The sequence below is a fragment of the Thunnus maccoyii genome, chromosome 11 (genome assembly GCF_910596095.1).
Source record: "Thunnus maccoyii chromosome 11, fThuMac1.1, whole genome shotgun sequence".
Lineage (NCBI taxonomy): Eukaryota > Metazoa > Chordata > Actinopteri > Scombriformes > Scombridae > Thunnus > Thunnus maccoyii.
Genome location: NC_056543.1, coordinates 26,298,360 through 26,313,257, shown reverse-complemented (window position 1 = coordinate 26,313,257; position 14,898 = coordinate 26,298,360). Strand labels below are relative to the sequence as shown.

The window sequence follows — 14,898 nt, the reverse complement described above, 5'->3', positions numbered from 1 at the left end:
TATAATCCATATTATTTATGGTCTTAACAAGTTGAAGGTTGAGTAAACTCAAATCCAGTGAAGTCAGAATATTAACTCCCACATACACTAATTGTCTCATGGGTATTAACAGGTTGAGTGTATATATCAATACACTCTCCAAGCACTCAACAGCTTCAAATGCTGCTCCCTGAATACTACACAAATACCTGCACACAGTGACAGGAAAGCATTACGCGCTCTGCATTTTCTCTATTTTATTGTCATCTGGACTTTCCCTGTTTAACACATAGTTTAACACAACAGTGTAATTAACATGCAGTGTAATCACACATGCAGAAACTTTTTGACAGCAGCGTCATGCCTGACTATAAAAGCTTTGCACACCTGCAGGAGCTTGTCGACGCTTCAGGCTGGATTTGCATTTTCCTGTGACCTGTGTGTGCGTGTGTCTGAAATCCACACTTTTGCCATCATAATCGCTCTCTGCTCATTCAGAGCTTTCCACAAAACAAGGAATTCAAACGGCTCAAGTGTGTGTGGGCTGAGGTTTTAATTATTTACCCTTGAGACCAAAAGAGGGCCAGTTATTTAGTATTAGTCACTGAGGCGCTTAAATCACCTGAATCCTAGGTTTCCTCTGCTTAGAACAATTAGCGCCAGTGATGGTTCTTTGTAATGGTCCAGGATGCTTAAGAAAATGCTCACAATGCTTGAGCAATAAAGCAAGGCTATTAAGACACTGATATGACTGACAAAATGCCATTACAACATTAAACCAATTACAATAGACTGTCAATCAGCCAAGCAAATGTTAAGAAAAATCCTATACACCGAACCCTCACACACCTAAAGTTACGTCACAGCACTTTTTCAACATCATGTTACATGGACAGAGGCATTAATGTGGACAGTTAAATTTAAGGCTGATATTTCAAATTGTATAATTTTACATTTAATGAACTGGACTGCTTGTTGTTCACTCCCTGTTTATGAGCAAAACCACACAGTTACACATACTACACTACACATACTACAAAACATTTCTAACTGAGTTGACTGTCTGAAATGTGTTTAGAATTGAAAAGAAAATGTCATCTTGGCAACTCCCATCATTAATGTTTTTACATGTTTCTTTTATAGCAATTCATTATATTTTATAAGTGGATCATACTGTATCTTTTGTATGTAAGTAGTAACTATAGATGTCAAATAAATTTAAGCACATCATTTCCTTCTGAAATGAAGTGAATTAAAGTGTAAAAACTTAATAAAATAAAATACATCCAATTTGTACTTAATTACAGTATTTGTGCCCAAGACTTAGCTTATCAGTACTCTTATTTGCTGCAGTGTATTTTGTAGTTTGTGTGTATTGTATTCACATCATTAATGTATGATTGTTTTTTAAGCTGCTTTGCTGCGAAAAAAAAAAAATTTCCTTCTGTGGGACAATAAAGACATGAGATGAACTGGTGAAGCTCCTCAATGGCAAAGAAGCAACTGGTGACGAACAGTAATGTGTATTGCTGGAGGCACATGCCTACACCTTCCTCTAGCTGAACAGGGGAAATTAGGAGAAGTAAGGACCACAATACAGAAGAACTGGAAATTCCAATTTAGAGAAAAAAATATTATATTGAAAGAGTTTTCATTCAGGGATAATAATAATTACAGAGTCCTGCCAATGGTTTCACACTATCCCAGTGAACTAAAGGTGGCTGTAATGTGCAAAGAAACACAGCAGTGCTCCAGCAAAGGCAGTGAAGAAGAAGAATGCAAGCTCATAAACATGAATATAAGCAATTCAAGAATTTAAAGTACATTTTGAAGATCAGCTTTGCAAATTTTTTATGAGAAAGGAAATGCATTTTACACACTTTTGTTAGATCTCAAGGATACACACAATGTGTTTTGGTGAGTAAAACTCAATGTACTAACTCCACAGGGCCCCTTTAACCACTAAGTTTTGCTTAGTATAGTTTTCCTCTGTCTGAAGGCATCAGAGGGAAGGGGCAAAGGTCAACAGGCCAAAGATATAGTTCAAGAAAGTTGCCAGTATTGTTTTAGAGAACAAACTGCATGGGGCATAGTCGTCCCAAGGGGTTGTTGACTGAGCTTCATCTTTATCCATAAAAGGACTGCTGCTGATCCCTTGTCAAGACTTGACAACACACACACATACTTAAAACGCACACACACATGCTATTCCTGCCTCTTGTCCCAAACTATCATCATCTCTTGCCCCCGTTATCACAACTCAATGTTTCCACTTAGTCCTTTTTTAAAATTTGATCTCTTCTGTGATAGTTTTTTCCATCTCAAGAGAATGAATCACCTCGGTTCTCGCCTCTGTTTTCACAGCTTGCCAGGCCAGCAAACCCTGATCGCTGTCAGATCTTCCTCAGCATCGTTAGTCATACTGAAGTTTTATCATGCGTATTTGCCTTCAGCAGGTGTACATTGTCAAGGTTACAGGAATAAGAAATACAAACGAAATGTGTGCGCTGTGTTGTGAACCACTGTGGCTGACACCTGCAGCACAGTGAGCAGATCCTATGCTAGGAAATGCACCGTAGCTGACACCCAAACTATCTGAGAACATTGTGGATTGATCTGTGATTAGCCCTGCTGCAGGCTAGGCTCACATAGGGCCCTGGCTTTCTGTTCTCTAACCTACTGGGGATGTAGCCTCACAAATACCAGGAGTATTTATGGAAGGCCTGGGTGTCATGGCAACTGGGGGATTGTGTGTAAAACGTAGAGGGGAATGGAAAGGCCAAGCTATACACAACAAGCGATTGCACTGTATTTAAAGGGGATTGCCAACCATTTGAAAAGAATAGTTGTACATTCTCTTTCTCTGGCCTGTGATGGGCCAGTGTTGTGAATATAAAATGTCAATATGTGTCATGAAAAGGTTAACAGAGCCTGAAATCACAGATCCAAGTCATCCTCTGCAACAGCACACATTAAAGACTAAAGAAAGTCAGCTGGTGATAAGATACTGACAATGTGATATAATCCACTGTTACATTGAATGACATATTAGTCTTAAGGTTCTTTATCTTTGGCAAAAAAACTTATTCCACACTGTATGACTATCACATGTACAGTATGTTCCGTATCTGTACGTGAGGGAAACTTTTGAATTTTATTAAATCATAAATAAATGATGAAATATGTTGAAAGCAACAACCGCATTTATTTTTAGCAAATCTAGGCTGCCATAAACAGTTTATCATTCAGTCATAAATTATGAGATATTTTGTTTCCACTCAGTTTTTCCACGACCATATGTCATCTACCACCAATCAGGCAAAATGACATGATGTGAGAAGCAAACTCTTAGTAGCAGGCTTTTCCTGTTCTCTTCAGAGCTGTAAGGAAGTTTCTGTTAATACAAACACTTTAGGTTGCTGCTTCACCCATGAGAGTGAATACCAACACCTTGGTGCATAAAAGAGGCTCTACTTAATGATATAGAAGATTTTCTTCACTTCTAGGAAATCTGTTGTAAATATGGGCACCTCTTTAAAACTATTACACTCTGAACTAGTAAAAAGTCAAACCAATAAATCCAGCACAAATATTCTGACCCAGACAGGCATATCAGTACTGCAGGCCTGGTGTTTACATTATGTTCAATTAGGGAGTGTAAGCCTGTCCACAGTCTACTGAATGTCCTTTAGTCACATTTCCTATTGGCCTGTTAAGCCCAAAAACAAAACAAAGCAAAAACAGGCGAGTGTGTAAGCATGTGATGCATGTGAAAAACAGAGTGAAGGAATGCCTGTGAGCAGAGCTGCTACTGAGCTGAAAGCTTTAAAAAATCATCAAACAGCTGAATCCAGTAACATATAATACTAATTCTACTTAACATAGTAACATGGAATTACAAGCAAGCAGCAGTTTGTCATGTTACTGGTTAATAACTTCAAACAGGATTACTTTTGTTACTTACTTTTTTTGTTTATTTAGCAGAAGTAGATATTATGAATTACTTCACTGATTCATATCATTTTGTTCAGGTGTTCAAAAATTATAATCATTTTGTTGATCTTTCATCATGTTTAGACTAAGTAGTCGCATCACTATTCAAGTGAAAACTATGGTATTAAAGCATAATCTGTAAGATTTTCATGAAATCAAACATTGTTTTTGATACTATTTATACTACTTTCTGCAACAGCCATTCAATAGATTTGGATTCAGTAATTACCTCTCTGTATAATTGTTTTTATTATTAGTGGCAGAGTCCATCATTCCCCAGCTGGGTTCAGATTGCCTACCTAAGCACGATGTATGCATAACGGTCTCACTGTTTAGTGTTCACTCTCTTTACAGTGAATCAGAGCTATATTTTATTACTGCTAATGCAAACTGAACATTTCCTTCAGACTGCTGCTTCACATTAAGTGCATTCAACTGATGAAGCAAGGGGTGGCTTTTTTTGTGAAGCAGCAACAGGAAAGCAATGTATTTGTTACCATAGTTAGCACTGATCACGAACATTCATAAAAAATGTGTCTTCAAAACAAGACTAGCATTCTATTTTCTGCATTTTTCAGAAGCGGCTCAAAAAAAAGAAACAGCCACCACAAGCTGTTACATGAAGAGGTGACAGGCACCTCTAACTCTTCAGCAAGGTCACCAACTTTACTGTTCCCTCCTATTATGCATTAAAGTACTTGCACTTTGCACAGCATGAAATCAGATTGTCAATCAGACTTCTTTATTAAAAACAAGGTCAGTTTATTTGGCTGCACTGTAAACAGATTGTACAACAGTTGCTTGTCTGTTGTATTTCTGACAAAGTAGCTGATCCAGGAGTCCTTGTTGTAGTATCAAACACATCAGGTCAAATTATCTATGTGACTCAAAATCAGAAAACAGAATCACAAATTTGCCACAAAGGGCTTTGTAATCTGTACGGCACACAATATCCTCGATCCTTAGGCGCCGTTTTTTGCGTCTTTTGCATGCACAAATTCATTATTTTCAATGGAGATGCATGACAAGCACACTCAAAACAAAAAGTGGAACCATTGCAAGACACATTCGTTGCACTTGTTTTTTCAGGCACACCCACAGTGCACTTACATGGAAAAATCTCAACTTTTTTGAATGCAGCAAGCGCACCACAGGTGATGTGAAAAGAATGAACCAATCAGCTCCACAGGACTTAATTCACCCTTTCCATCCAAGGACGTCAAAACATCCGGTTGAAAGCTCAGCCAACGCTGGTTGCCAACCACCATTCAAAACCAAAAAGTTAAAACCGGTTTTGGTTGCTTAGTAACAGCAGACGCAACAGTAGCGCAACCTCCCAAGCACCTTGGATAAAAGGATGAAAGCAGGACGGCTGGTGTTTTCCATGCGCTTTTGGACGCAATATCTGAACAGCCCCTTAGGGCCTCATTACGTCAAGGATTTTAAGCTCAGTGTGTCTCTCGGTCAAACTGTACAAATCTAGGCCTATAAAGTTACTTTTAAAAGATCATTTTAACTGCAATCACGTGTAACAACACAGCTATTGTATTATAATTGTCTGTGGGTTTTGCAGTATTTTAGCAAAGTAAGAAAAATACTGTATATCACGGGTGAACAACATCAGTGCTTTCCGTCACCCGTGAGGGGAGCTGTGATGCTAAAAGCTCAGTAACAATAATGACTCAGAACACTCACTTCAGCTTGAGGATTTGACGTAAAAGATTCCTGTAGTCAATCTAGGTTTCAGTGATTTATAGTGTTTTTTTTAGCTTTGGCCTCCGTGTAAACGAGGCAATAAGTTTAAAATGTATTAAATATGTCATATACATCTAGCTTGTTCTGTTTTTTCAGGTCAGTGCGGAAATGAATGGAATCACTTTGAGTGGGTCTGTACATGCTCTTGTCCTAATCACACAGATCCATGTTCAGACAGGCGATTGTTCACCTCCTAATCCATATGATGAATTACTGTCTGAGGGCAGCATCATCAGGAGGCTTTCACCACCGTCCTCACAGACCTCCACTGACCCAGCAGCTGGCCTCTCACAGAGACTGTTAACACGATTTCAACATGACTAACACAGCATACATACACATGAAACTGTCACACGCACACACGTATATTGTAAACACAGGCGCTTATATGCTGTCTTGGGGCTCAGAACGTGAGCAGCATAACAGAGCTGCGAAATGATCCTCTTCCCCTCAACCTCTTTCCATCCTCTATCCTTACACTCTCTCTTCCTCCTCCCTATTCAGATTCTCCCTCTTCTCGAGTGTTTCTGCCTCTCTGCTGAATATCTTCTCCTCATTCTGTCAGCGCTGCCCTCTCTGCTCGTTCTCACAGATGACGCTCGGGCAGAGAATCCCTAATGTTTATCACCGATCAAGTGGATACTGTCAAGGAATGAATAACCATCGCATTTGGTGATTGCTTGATGAGATGTAATTAGGCGTGCCGACTGGAGATTAATCACGGGAAGTCAGCCGTCTCATGCTAAAGCATCGCTCTCAAGGAGTCAGCCTAGGAATAAAAGGGAGTGACATTAAGACGTGCAACATATACTCAAAAACCAATACCGTTTAATTAGAGGCCTTTTATATAAAGTGATAGCACTGAATTATAGTTTATAATTTAAATTAAATATGTCAGCCTCTTTGTATATTGCTTCTCCCTCTCAGCACTGAGGACAGCACAGTATGAAAACAATATTCTGAAGCACACACTACATTTTTAGTTAATTTAAGATACATCCTGGGTGAATATGAGTAAATATATAAGGGATGAATGTGTAAAATACTAAAACATCTTTTGGCAACAAGAGTTAATCATCATGCCCTTGACTTGCTACTGCCTGACCCATGTTACCCTACTGGTGAAATATGTTTTCAAGTCATATGTTTTGTTGAAGTGTGTTGTCTGCAGCTGCTTCCTGAAATAAAATGAGTCTGAGGCGTTTTGTTTTTAATCATCTCCACCCAAACAGTCATCACGTCCCCTGTCATTCACTCTGTTGTTCTAATGTCCTCAACTACAAGAGAAGTTGTGATGCCATTTATCACAAAACCTTACCAGAAAGCCTCATCAGCATCACAGGTTCAGATACAGTTCATTTAAAAAAATTTTTAAAAAGTTGGGAATCAGTAAAGATTATGTCACATTTGGGCACAAAAGCTGTAATCGGCATACAATGGAAACAAAATTGGGCTCGGTGGCAAAGGTCCAGAAAAGAAAAGGGAATTCTGCATGAAACAGGAACGGAAATATGGTGAAACAAAAACATTTCAGTGCTGAGAATGTGCTAAAAATAGAGAGAAAGATGAAACAACAAAGACAGATCAGAGGACACTGATAAAAAAAAGAAAAACTGCATGATCATCGACATGGAAGGAAAAGAAGGAGACAGGAATGGGAGAAGGGGACAGCAGGAATAATCACAGAGAAAATCTTTCCTACCTCTGACCATCGCTACTCCCACTATAGTCCATGTAACATCCCTGTTTAGTTCTTCAGTGAAGACCCAACCAGTCTGCCGGTCAGTCAGCCAGTGGGCTCCCGGACGTGGATTTGTGGCTGAGCTGGACTGGTGTCTGGTTTTCTAGCGTCTGCTTCCCAGTAAGCAGGCAGCAGGCAGCAGCCGAGTCCTCCTCTCTGTTCACACAAACACTCGGTTACATGCAGCACGACAGCAGAGGCACAGGAGCCTCGGCAGGGACAGCAGCAACATCCCTCCCATCCACCCTGAATTAATTAAGCCTTTTTTCTCCCTCTGCTGCCCTCCCTCTCTCTCTGTCTCTCTTCTCTCTCTCACTCAGTCTCTGTGATTCCCATGTGCGCATGGTTAATGCTCTCTCTTTCTCTCTCTCTCTTTCTCTCTCTCTCTCCCTCTCTCTCTCTCTCTGTGTGTGTGTGTGTGTGTGTGTGTGTGTTTCTGCTTCCCCCTGTGTTCAGTTTCCTCTCTCTCTCTCTCTCTGCTTTCTGTTTCGCTAATCAACAGCTGTAAATAGGTCTTCTTTTCCTCCCCCAGTCCAACTTCTGTAGGGTTAAATTTGCCTTTCCTCTCTTTTATTTTCTCCTGCAGTGAAAAACAAGTCAGTGAACAGGAAAAAAAGTAAGTATTATAAATTATACAAAAGTATTATACATTTTTATTTTTGCCTTGTAGGTTTTAAGTGTATTGCAGAGAAAAATATCTGGAAGACACTTCAACACTCGTGAATTGAGATGCAATGATTTATTGAGAATTGTTTTTTTCTTTTGTCTTTTTACAAAAGAAGACAAGACATTAAAGCACAACGGGTGTAGTACAATTTAAATACGCAAAGAACTAACAAAAATAAATTAGAAAAAGAAATGTCGTTTTTTTAAAGAATTTAAAAGAGTTCAACATAGTCAATAAAAATGCCTTTCTCTTTCTCTACAGGCACACCTGTCAAATATTATTATACCTCATTTTGAGACTCAGTTATAGTTGGGCCTTAGCATCCCATGCAAACTTCACACAAAAGGCCGAGTTAAAATGGCTCATACACATTCACAGTAACATATTCAATGAAGGGTCTCCACATTTTGTTAAAGGTATTTTTGTTGGAATGCATCGGACAAGTCAGGAAGTCCAGTAGAATATGTGCCATTATTATCATCCCAACCAGAGATTGTGGGAGCCTTTAAAGTAATGTATTTTTGCTTGCACAGACTGTCAAGACATTAAACAACTGTCTATAATAACCATTACTGATGTGCATGCAAGGAGCACATTGGACCAAATTCAAGCTCGGTTCCCAACATGTTCTGGATTTCACACAGGAGGTTTTCCCAGTATTTTTGTGGCTTGGGACAGGACAACTGAGAAAAGGTTTTGCACAAATCCACACTCCACGGCCCTTATGGTCCAAAGCTGAAGCATTTCTTGGCTCATCCTCAACACATCCTCATAAAAAAAACGACAGTATAGGTCTAAAATTCAGGCTGTAGTAATGCACTCCAACTTTCCAAAATCGTTACAAAACATTGTTAAGAAATAATTATGTTTTATGGTGTGACAACGGTCTGGTTAGGTTTAGGCACAAAACCCACTTGGTTAGGATTAGGGTTAAAAAGATCACTTGAAATTATGGTTTTTAAAGAAATATCCTGACACGCGTTTGGAAACATGACACTCGCGATTGGAAACGGGAAGTGAACAGTGGTCTCTTATCTATCTATCTATCCATCCACCCAACCCACTTCCTCGTAACAAAGCAAAATCATCTTACCAAGTCACCTTATACCGTCATCATCAGAACAGCGTCACTTTCCCGGGTCATAATTACTATGGCCACTAGATGGCGCAAACGTAAATATAGGTCGTTTTAGCTGGCCCGAATTTTAGACCTATACTGTTGTTTTTTTTGGGAGGACGAGCTGCTCATCCTCCCGGTTGCCTTGAGTCAGTGCCTGGGTGCCTGGAGACTTGTATACCTGCTCGCAGGCCTAGGTTTTATTCTAATTTGCTTTATTGACATGACCTTAATTAAGTAAATTATTTCCAAAGCATTTCGCTCAAGTTTTACAATGTATAATCATTCAGAATGTAAAAGGAGACAAAGACAGGAAATGGTTGCAAGGAAATAATAGAAAGCAGCAAGTTGTATAGACATAACAACCAAGTTCTTTACCAAAACAAAGCTCAAATACAAAGAATTTAATACACTCTCAAATCAAGGTAAAATTTGCTTTGGGGAAAAACTGACATCGCCATGGAAGCAAATATAAATATATGTCAAAGCCCAATAGAAGACCAAAACAACAGCACAAGAGCACATGAAACTGTTCTGAGCTCCCTCAAATTCTGCCTTCTCTTTTTGATTTTTATATTTCATCTCTTCATCTATTGTTCCCACCATTACACCCTCTGTCTGTCTCTCTTGCTCTCCCCTCACAACCCTACACACACACAGTATGTCAACCAACTCTAAAGGTGTCACTGCAATGTGTCAGCCTGTTGTTGTGCAGCTGGCTATTTCTGTGGTGAAGTCATTGATGAATAAAGCCAGTAGCGTTGAACTATCCGCCCTGCATTTCTCACAGCTCATCTAAGAGCGTTAACACATACACACACACACACACACTAGTTTTCTTTTTTCTTTCTTTTTCACACACATGTGGTGTGTTGCCTCATTTCACAGAATGCTGCATCGTTTCCTGCTGCTGTACATGTGAGCTAAAAGAGGCAGATCCCCAGAGAAACAAGAGGAGCGTGTATTATTATTTTCTCTCCTCTCTCTCCCCCTCGCCTCGTTCTCATATTTCCATCTTCCTGTCATCTGGAAGTTACACTGAGCTTCTGTCAATTTCAGCAAATGAAATTTCAATATTGTTCCTCATTCATTTGTAACTCTGACAGAACAGCAGTCAAACAAAGCAGCAGAGAGGCAAGAGAAGCAATGAAGAGAGGTTCTGCAGTAACGCCACAGACCAGATGGGAACAATCATAACGATGGGAACTCTTTGGTAGGACAAGAGAAAAAATAAAAACCTACAGGGCACAAACTAATCTTAAAAGGGATATTGGCTCTCCTGCTGCCTTGGTTCTCCTAAGTAGCCCAGAGGAATGTGATTGTGTTGGAGGAGGAAAATACAATTCACTCCAAGTTTCTACCACTTCCCAGAGAATGTCTGACATTCACTGATAACTTTCAAGCACTGGTCGGTGGGCTTTTGAGGCGGACGGGGGAAGAAAAGGGGGCCTGTTTAATGTCAACGATGATGATGTAATTGTAAAGGCAAAGGTCACGTGGCGGGGATAAAGTCACATTCCGCTAATTCAAACTCAAATATCAGCCGCCAGCAATTCTAGAAAGAAGGGGCGCAAACTGCAGCAGGGAAAACAAACAGCCAGCAGCTTAATTTGAAAAGCAGACAAATAGGATAAAAATAGCAGGTTGTTGTACTTTGCCTCTTTTGTGATCAAAAGCAGATTGTTAATGTCTGGCTTACGTTTCACTGACATTCCCCTTGCATAAGATATATTGGCTCGGAATAACTTAAATTCAAGTCTCTGTGAAGAAATCTTGTGAAGGATTTTATGTTTCACGCCAAACTCATTTACTACTAATTTGTTTTGCCAATTACAGTTTGATGGGAGATGAAATTGCTGCCTGGATTATGTTCAGTGACATTTTCTCCAGTGTAAGAAGTGCTGCGTCTTTGTACTGCATGCATGTTGTAGGGAGGAGGGTGGGATGGATGGTGGGTAGTCAAATCGTGGACTTTGTAACTGAGTTCCGCTTGTGGTTTGGTTTACAGCCAATAAAAGCACTTTAGTTGAGGTTGGAGAAAGATTATAAATATTTTAATAAAGTAAACTCGTCCTGTCTGGTGGAGAATGTCTGTGAGGCACTTTTTCAATACTCAAAGGAATAGATTGACTGTTTGGGAAATACGTGTATTTCCTTTCTTGCGGAGAGTTAGATGAAAAGATTGATACCACTCTCATGTCTTGACACAGGAGGAAACAGCTAACTTGGCTCTGTGTAAAGGCAACAGAACTGCCAAGCTGCTCACTAACTAAAAGATACATCTAGTTTGTTTGATACAAACAAAAATCAAAGTGTAAAAGTCCCAATTTATGGTTTAATGAGCAGATTTTGTTAAACAGAGCCAGGCTAGTTGTTTCCACCTTTCCAGTCTTTCCAATCTTGTCATCTAACTCTTAGAAAGCAAAAAGTCAGACTATTCCTTTAACCTAGATTATAATCTCTCTCTAACCTTAACCTTAAAGTGGTGTCAGTGTCTAAACATGAGCATAAAAAATGTTCATCATGGTTTACTTGTTGTGAATGGATATTGTACAAAAACAGAAAATGTTGACTTTTTGCATTCAGTATCAACAGTTTTGTGTCTTGGCAGACACCTTTATTAAAAATGTTCCCCCATCATGATGATAAAAAACCAAAAACATCTGAAAACATATTTGCTGTTGGAAATGACTAGCATTTAAATGTTATTTATAGGAGACCAAGTTGTTTATGCAGTAATATCGTCATTATCAGAGTATCATTCTGTTTTAACTCATGCAGTCATTCCTCTGTACACACTGGTCATTTATTGAGAAAAATCTTCTCTGGAAACAACATCTTGTTGTGAAATGAGAAAAATGAAAGCAAATCAGAACAAGAAACCTCGTCTACAGTCTCCCTGATTGACTGTTTGTTTTTGTTATTTTCCATTTATCAAGCTTGAAGTGTGTGGGTGCATCATGTGGGCTTGGACACAGGTGGCTTTTAACCGTCTAAGTGATGAGATAAGAGGTCGGTCAGGTTGGTTTCATCACAGGGAGAAACAGCAGTTGCAACATCAAACACGTCACAGAAGACGCACACGGTGAGATTTCAAGAGTGGTTTGTGAGTAGATTTAAAGTTGTGATGCTCAGATTGAGGGTTTGAAGGTCACATGTCAATCAGTTTGATGTGACACCTGCTGCAAGAGAAAAAAAAACGGTAGAGTTTGCATCTGCTACAAACTCTGGTGTAACTTGTCTTTGTTTCACCTCTGGAGATCCTCTCTAACTGCAGTGGTTGAGTTAGTAAAGGCTACACATGGGTCTGCACCACAGCCTGTTGTTTCACTTCCTCGAAACTTTTCTTCGCTATCACAGAACAGCGATGTTGATCCATCACAACCGACAACAGACCAGTTTCATCATTAGTATTTTTACCATTTTGTTGTCATGGACAATAGAATTTGTGCAAACAGTCTACATACTGTATACCTCACCACCATGTATACACTACACACCACCCACACAGACTGTGTCTTACGCACATGCGCACAATAAAAATCAATATAACAACTTCAAAACAGGAAGTGGGCAGTAATAAATGGACTGAAGACAGATGCAGTGGCTCGGCAGTTGCTCGAGCAATGAAGAGGGACAATTACACAACAACATCACTTAAAAGCTTTTTCCATTCCAGTGGTTCGCCTCTGGAGCAGCTGTTCTACACCCGGTATCATGACTGATATGTTCATACTTAGTCGCACTTGGAAAAGTTATAGCAGCAGTAGTCATTCACTTCCAAATCTGTCCAGCCTACTCAACTGAGCTCCACTCATCTGCATTCACACGTCCCCCACAATGTATGAATGAAAGAGTTTGCAAAAAAAAAAAAAAAAAAACAGCCAGGGACACTCTCCAGAGCCTTTAGTAACATTTGTTCACATTTCATAATGGATCTCACTCACGGCTGATAGTGGCTGATGACTCAATAACTGAAAAGAGTGGGTTGTTTTTTTGCACAGTGGCGTTGACATCAACATTCATTCCTCCATCAGCAGGCAGCTCCATCATTTCTGAAAACCCATACTCAGTATTTTCATTATTCAATAGTCCTCAGACAAGGTTTATCTAAAAGCATCCAGCTTTTAGTATTTTTGCAGAATAGTTACAGAAGAGGCAACCTTTGAGAATAGAGATGAAGTAACCAACTACAAATAAGACAATGCGTGTGTTGTGTGTGTGTGTGTGGGGGGGGGGGGGTGCAGCAAAAAAAGGACAAAAACAGGATCAAAACTGCACATTTAAGGTCTTCGTGGAGAAGAAACTAAGAATGACATTCATGAGTTGTTGTCAGTTTTTCTGCTCTGCCTTTTTACTCACTGGTGGCTGGATCGTTCTAATGTATGCAGCCAAACCAGATACATCACAGCCAGCCAATAAAGGGATTCATATTTGGAATATTGAGCAGCCTGGACTTCCTCTGGGGAGAAGAAGCATCAGGTTGAGTTAAGGCTGAGCCATCACTCTGAGCCCCCACTGAGTCTATAGTACAATATGTGGTTTTTGATACACAAAGAAATCCATTGGATTGATGAAAAGCTAGTGTGATAATTATTTTATATTTTTAACTGAAAAAGCTTGCCAATATCACAGAGAAACACAACACAGCCTCTCAGGCATCATGAAATGAAGTCAACATTAGCAGAAATTCCCATTTAAAATGCACTCTGGGGCACAGTTTTTTTATTTGTTAATGAAGTAACAGGCTCTGTCACTGCTGCATAACTGCTGCTCTAGGAACAAATTTTCCTCAGCTGTTAATCCCATGCAGGGGCTTGACACTTATGGCCAAAAGTGGGGAGAGTGAATCACACAGAATCAATTTATTGATTGACTTCACCTTATGTAGGACGTGACATTTGCTAGGCCAATTATATCAAGACGTATGACTTTCTGTCATCACGATGTTAATGCAGCAACTCACCAGCTTCTCCAAATAGCAATAAAATGTAAAGTAACTGTTGATGAACAGTTCAGCTGACAGATATGTTGCCTGTAGGTCAGTATGCAGAATGGCAGCTTGTATATGTCTTACCGTACTGGAAGTCTTCTTAGCGATCTTGCTGTGTTCAGAGATCTCAACCATGAACGTAGTGAGTATAATGTAATAGTTTATAGAAACGATGGCCGAAACTACAAAAATAAACCAAAAAAATGATCCTTTAAAGCAACCTTAAAAGTTGAACAAGAATTTGACTTCTCCTCACTTCTTTCAAAAGAAGATAACAGTTTTGTGGCACTTTTGTGGAAATAACCTTCAAGCCTCTGAGGAACCTATTTGCAGCTTCCTCCAGCCCAAAGGCCTCCACACCTCTGACTCCTTCCTTTGAGGGGAAGATAGTGAAGCCTCTGGGTGGGCGTTTCCCATGGCAATGGCTGACAGACGACTAAAAACCAACCAGCGTTGCTAGGAGACGAACTTCCGTGCTCCCCTTCCTTTTTCAACAAGACCACACAGTGTTGGTTATCAACACTGTTGTGCTGTGTTGGCCACACTTCATAGGAGGGGTCTAGCTAGTCTCTTTTTCATGAGTCCAGTTGTGGAGGCCTGTCAAAACTCACACAGTAACATAGCGAGTTCTCAAATCACAAATAGGACTAAAA

The 14,898-nt window shown here is 39.7% G+C and overlaps 1 protein-coding gene across 1 annotated transcript in view; it reads right to left on the bottom strand.

Annotated features, from left to right (window-relative positions):
• LOC121907318 (diacylglycerol kinase beta) overlaps nt 1-14,377 on the bottom strand; it is a 121,916-nt gene extending 107,539 nt beyond the window's left edge. The window contains exons 1-2 of the mRNA XM_042426801.1: nt 14,330-14,377; nt 7,430-7,624 (exon numbers count right to left, since the gene is read on the bottom strand). The gene's annotated coding sequence lies outside the window, so the exon portion shown is untranslated. The remainder of the gene's footprint in view (nt 1-7,429; nt 7,625-14,329) is intronic.
• Nucleotides 14,378-14,898: the final 521 nt, after the last annotated feature.